Here is a 5,752-nt window from a genome sequence, read left to right as displayed (position 1 = left end):
AACTAGGCAAAGATACATCAAGGAAAGCAAAGTTCAGACTAAAAATCCCTGATGAACATAGATGCAAAAATCCTTAACAAAATACAGGTCAATTGCATATAAAAACATATTAAAAGATAATACACCATGAACAAGTGTGGTTTATTCCAGGGATGTTGGTTCAACATATGGCAATCTATAAATGTAATTCATCACACCAATATTCTTAAATTATTCCATTCACAATAGCCTCAAAAAAATGAAATAGTTGGGAATCAATTTAACAAAGAGGTAAAGGATCTCTACAATGAAAATTATAGAACATTTAAAAAAGATTGAATACCTACAAAGATGGAAAGATTTCTCATGTTCTTGGATAGACAGAATTAATAATGTCAAAAGCACTATACAGATTTAATGCAATTCCCATTAAAATTCCAATGATATTTTTCTTAGAGATAGAAAGAGAAGTTATGAAATTCATTTGGAAAAATAAGAGGCTCAGAGTAGCTAAAACAATTTTTAGTGAGAAAAATTAATGCAGGAGTCGAGACTATACCAGACCCTAAATTATACTCCAGAGCTATAGTAATAAAAACAGCATGGTATTATCATCAGAACAAACATAAAGGCCAACAGAACAGAATAGAACACACAAAAACATACCCACATAAATACAATTATCTCATACTAGACAAATGTGCCATGAACATGCATTTGAGGAAAGAAAGCCTCTTCAACAAATGGTGCTGGGAAAACTATAAATCCATATGTAGCAAAATGAAATTAAACCCCTATCTCACTCTGCACAAAACTCAACTCAAAGTGGATCAAGAATCTAGGCATTAGTCCAGAGATGCTGCTGTGCCTACTACAAGAAAAAGTAGGCCCCAATCTCCGTTATGTCATCTTAGAAAATGACTTCATCAATAAAACTTCTAAATTACAAGAAATAAAATCAATAACAAGAAATGGGATGGTATCAAACAAAAAGCTTTTCACAGTAAAAAAAAAAAAAAAAAAAAACAATAAATAATGTGGAAACCAGACAAAATGGGTGAAAATTTTTGCCACCTGCACCTCAAATAGAACATTAATCTTTAGACTAAACAAAGAACTCAAAACACACCAAAAGAACAAATAACTCAATCTATAAATTGGCAAAGGAACTAAACAGGCAATTGACAGAGAAACAAATATGAATGGTCAACAAATATACAGAAAGTGTTCAACAATTCTAGCAATTAGAGAAATGCAAATTAAAACTACACTGAGATTCTACCTCACTCCAGTCAGAATGGCAATTGTCAAGAATACAAGTACCAATAAATGCTGGTGAGGATGTGGGGAAAATTATTCACTCATACATTGCTAGTGGAACTGGAAATTGATGCAAACATTATGGAAAGCAATATAGAAAGTCCTCAGAAAACTTGGAATTGAAACACCATTTGACCCAATTATACCACTCCTCAGTTTATACCCAAAGGACTTAAAATCAGCATACTACAGTGATACAGTCACATCAAATTTTATAGTGGCTCAATTCAGAGTAGCTAAGCTATGGAACCAACCTGGGTGTCCTTCAATAGATGAATGGATAAAGAAAATGTGGCATATATACCTAATGGAATATTAGAAATAAATTTATGGAATTTGCTTGAAATTGGGTGGAATTGGAGAATATCATGTTAACAGGCCAGTCCCCGAAAACCAAAGGCTGAATGTTCTCTCTGATATGTGGAAGCTAACCCATAAAAAGGGAGGGTAGAGAGAGGAAGTAAAGTGGTTGATTGGATTAGACAAAGGGGTATGATAGGAAGGGAGAGGAGATGAGAATAAAAAATAAAGCAGACAGACGGACCAGCTTGAGGGATGCAAGTCTCTGAGCCCTGAGCCGGCTGCTGAGCGGCCTGGCCGAGGACGCTTTCCACGGAGCACGGGTACATCACAGAGGAGCTGTTGAGGAGCCAGCTGCATCCGGAGGAGGTGTCACCTGAGGAGTTCCATCCCTTTTTGGCAAAGATGAGGGGGATTCTTAAGTCGATTGCATCTGCAGACATGGATTTCAACCAGCTGGAGGCATTCTTGACTGCTCGAACCAAAAACCAAGGTGGGATAACATCTGACTGGGCTGCTGTTATTTCCAAATTCTGGAAAGGGCAACAAAACAAAGATTCAAGAGAGCCTCATGAACCAGAGCAGTTGGGACAATGGACTTCGGGGCCTGAGCTGGAGAGTTGATGCCAAGTCTCAGTCAAGTCACTCATCTCAAATACACACCCCTGTTGCCATAATAGAGCTAGAATTTGGGAAAAGTGGACAGCAATTCCCTCACCTGGGCCTGTGCCAGAGCGGACCACTGAGCTGTTGGAAGAAACCCCAGAGGAAAGCCAGCAACCTCCGATATGAGAAATGAGTGTTGGATGTTGAAGAATAAAGTTGTTGGGCATCCTGATGATGGCAAATGTCTTCATTTATTTGATGGTGGAAGTCTCCAAAAGCAGCAGCTAAGAATAAAATGGAAAGGGCGAAGTAATAATACCCAAAGAAAAGTTCTGGAAGATATCTAGCTTACCACCCCAGGTGTACTGGAACAGAGAACAAGAAAAGCTGAACAAGTGGTACAATCCCATTTTGAACATGTTGGCCAACCAGACAGGGGATGTATATGGGTCGTCAAATATAAGTCATCTGAATTATTGTGAACCTGACCTGAGGGTTATGTCAGTCATGACAGATTTTAATAATTTGCCGGACAGGTTTTAAGACTTTCTCCTGTACTTGAGATGTCGAAATTATTTACTGGTTATAAATCAACCGAATAAATGTGCAAAGAGGCCCTTCTTATTGCTGGCAATTAAGTCCCTCACTCCACATTTCGCCAGAAGGAAAGCAATTCGGTAGTCCTGGGGCAAAGAAACCAACCAGGGGAACCAGTCAATGGTGCAAGTCTTCTTGCTAGGCCAGACTCCCCCAGAGAACAAATTTCTGACATGCTGAAATTTGAGAGTTAGAAGCACCAAGATATTCTTATGTGGAACTATAGAGACACTTTTTCAACCTGTCTCTAAAGGAAGTGCTATTTCTCAGGTGGGTTAGCACTTCCTGCCCAGACACTGAGTTTGTCTTTAAGGGTGATGACAATGTTTTTGTGAACACTCATCACATCCTGAATTATTTGAATAGCTTTCCCAAGCACAAAGCCAAAGATTTGTTCATAGGCGATGTGATCCACAATGCTGGTCCTCATCAACACAAGAAACTGAAGCACTACATCCCAGAGGTGGTTTTCTCTGGGGTCTACCCTCCTTATGCAGGGGGAGGGAGATTTCTCTATTCTGGTCACCTGTCCCTGAGGCTGTACAACATAACTGACCAGGTCCATCTCTACCCCATTGATGACATTTATACTGGAATGTGCCTTCAGAAAATTGACCTCGTTCCAGAGAAACACAAAGGCTTCAGGACATTTTATATTGAGGAGAAAAACAAGAATAACATCTGTTCTTATTTAGATTTGATATTAGTACGTAAGTAGAAAACCTCAAGACATAATTGATATTTGGTCTTGGTTGCAAAGTGCTCATTTAAAATGCTAAAATATATACAGGCTAAATTTTACATAGAAAGACATATCTTCCCTAGTTCCCATGTTGTTTTCTCACATTAAGGTAATTTCTGTGTTAAATCATCAGAATTACCTTTAAAGGTAGTATCCATGTGAGACCCTCCAAATGCTTTAGTTTGGTACTTTTGTGACTAGGGAAAGCAGATGATGATAATTTTAATGGAGAATATGGCGGGATGATTGGTTCTGAACTTTCCTACTGGATAGTGGTCATTATTTTAATTTATCCTCCTTTCTCCTCTGAAATCGTAAGTTCTTAGAATGTGATTATTGTAAGTTATTTTTATTTTGTCCTGCTATATATTATTTCTACTTCCATTATCATGATGGATTTATCTGTAATTTGGGTGTTTAGGAACCTAATGGCTACCACAATTTTGTTATTCATGACTCAGTGGTTATGTGAAATGGAATTATATTTATTTTCATGAAATTTGGGTGAATTTTTAAAATCATCTAGAAAATGGACTTCAGTCAAAATTTTCTGCCACCCCACAGTATTTTCTTGTTTAATTTAATCAGTTAATTTTGCAAAATGAGAATCATGTGTGACGTATTCAGTTTATCTTCTTGTGGTCTCATGGTCAGAGCGAGGAGAGAGTGAGTTTAATTTCTCTTGTGTTTGGTTTGCTAGGTGGTATCATAATAATGATCTGATTTTAGCATTGTTGAAAATAATGGTTATGGTTTCATAATGGCCAAGTGGAAACTGGATTGCCCTTGACAACCATATGGGTTTATGAATTTTCACTGTGGGTCAGGAAAGCATAGTGACTTTTGAACTTGGAAGTGAAAGGTTTGAGTTGTAGGCTTTTTCTTACCTGGTCTGTCAGTTTAAAACTCCAGGATTCTATTCTTGCCATATTTCACATGTTACTTATGAAAAATTATTATTCTGAGTAGTGATCGCTTCCCTGTCTCAGTGTAGAAGTGCCTGTATTTTTATTTATTGTTCAGATCAAAGACCAAAACATTTTCTTAAATATATTTTGTGTAATATTTTATCTGTATACAGTGTTGTTGGTGATATATTTAACTAGAGCATGATATTTTAAATGTTAAGGTATAACATATGTTAAATAAAGCTAATGGTTATTTTTTAATTTTAAAATTTGGGTTTTTTGGGGGGAGTATGAATTACTAGAGTTTAAAATTCTGCCAAACTATTGCTTATATGTACTATCTTATAACATGCTTTCTTGAAATATTTTTGTGTTTTAAAAGATAAGAATTCTTAATATATGCAATACTAGGGACTATAAAAAAGTGGAAATAAAGTCACCCTATTTAAAAAAAAAGAAAAGAAAGCAGAATGAATTGGACAAAATTTCCTATGCTTATATATGAATACACAACCAGTTTAACTTCACATCATGTACAACCAAAAGAATAGGATCCTAATTGGAATAGGCAAGCACGCCATGTGTGTATAATATGTCAAAATACACTGTCTTTTCAACTGTATCTATCATGTATACCTAAACACAACAAATAAAAAAATTAATGGCAATGTCAACAATAACTTCTAGGTGTTAATTATTTCTCAAAGTTATCCTTAAAAATACATCCTATTCTCTCAACTTAGAGCATTTAGGCGACATGCTTAAGATTAGGAAGCCAAAATTTTTATATGTGTCTTTCTTACACTGATAACTTTATTGTGTGGTTTTACATATTCCTATCTTCTGTTAAAATTTCAAAACATTTTTGTTTGATTTTGTTCTATACAAAATTTAATATTTGTGTTGCAATTAAAAAAATAAATTTGTGAAAGCATATACATGATTTTACTTTCTTTCAACATGTCTGCATGGAAAGGTAAAAGATCAGAAGTACCTTTTTTGTATCACTGCATGGAAAAAAATTCAGTAGAAAATAAAATTTAAAAGAAGGAATTATTGCATTGAAGATCCTTCCTATAGGCTTAATATATTTGTATACAATTAATCTAATTTTATGATTATTTCCTATATTCGGTCTGGGTCCCAAGTTTATTATTTAAAGATACTTTGACTATCTGTAGTAAACATTCTTGTTTTCTTTTTAAATTACTGTCATTATTCACATTAATGTTGCACTACTGCCATCTTGTGAGTGCTCAGTGGTTCTACTATCCTGTGACAGCCATTGCCAAAGTGCATA

At 35.5% G+C, this 5,752-nt stretch overlaps 1 pseudogene; it reads left to right on the top strand.

The window, feature by feature from the left end:
* Window positions 1-2,394: 2,394 nt before the first annotated feature.
* Window positions 2,395-3,581, top strand: LOC143406349 (N-acetyllactosaminide beta-1,3-N-acetylglucosaminyltransferase 2-like; annotated as a pseudogene).
* The last annotated feature ends 2,171 nt before the right edge of the window (window positions 3,582-5,752 follow it).

This window comes from Callospermophilus lateralis, chromosome 8, assembly GCF_048772815.1.
Source record: "Callospermophilus lateralis isolate mCalLat2 chromosome 8, mCalLat2.hap1, whole genome shotgun sequence".
NCBI lineage: Eukaryota > Metazoa > Chordata > Mammalia > Rodentia > Sciuridae > Callospermophilus > Callospermophilus lateralis.
This window is presented reverse-complemented; position numbering and strand designations above follow the sequence as displayed.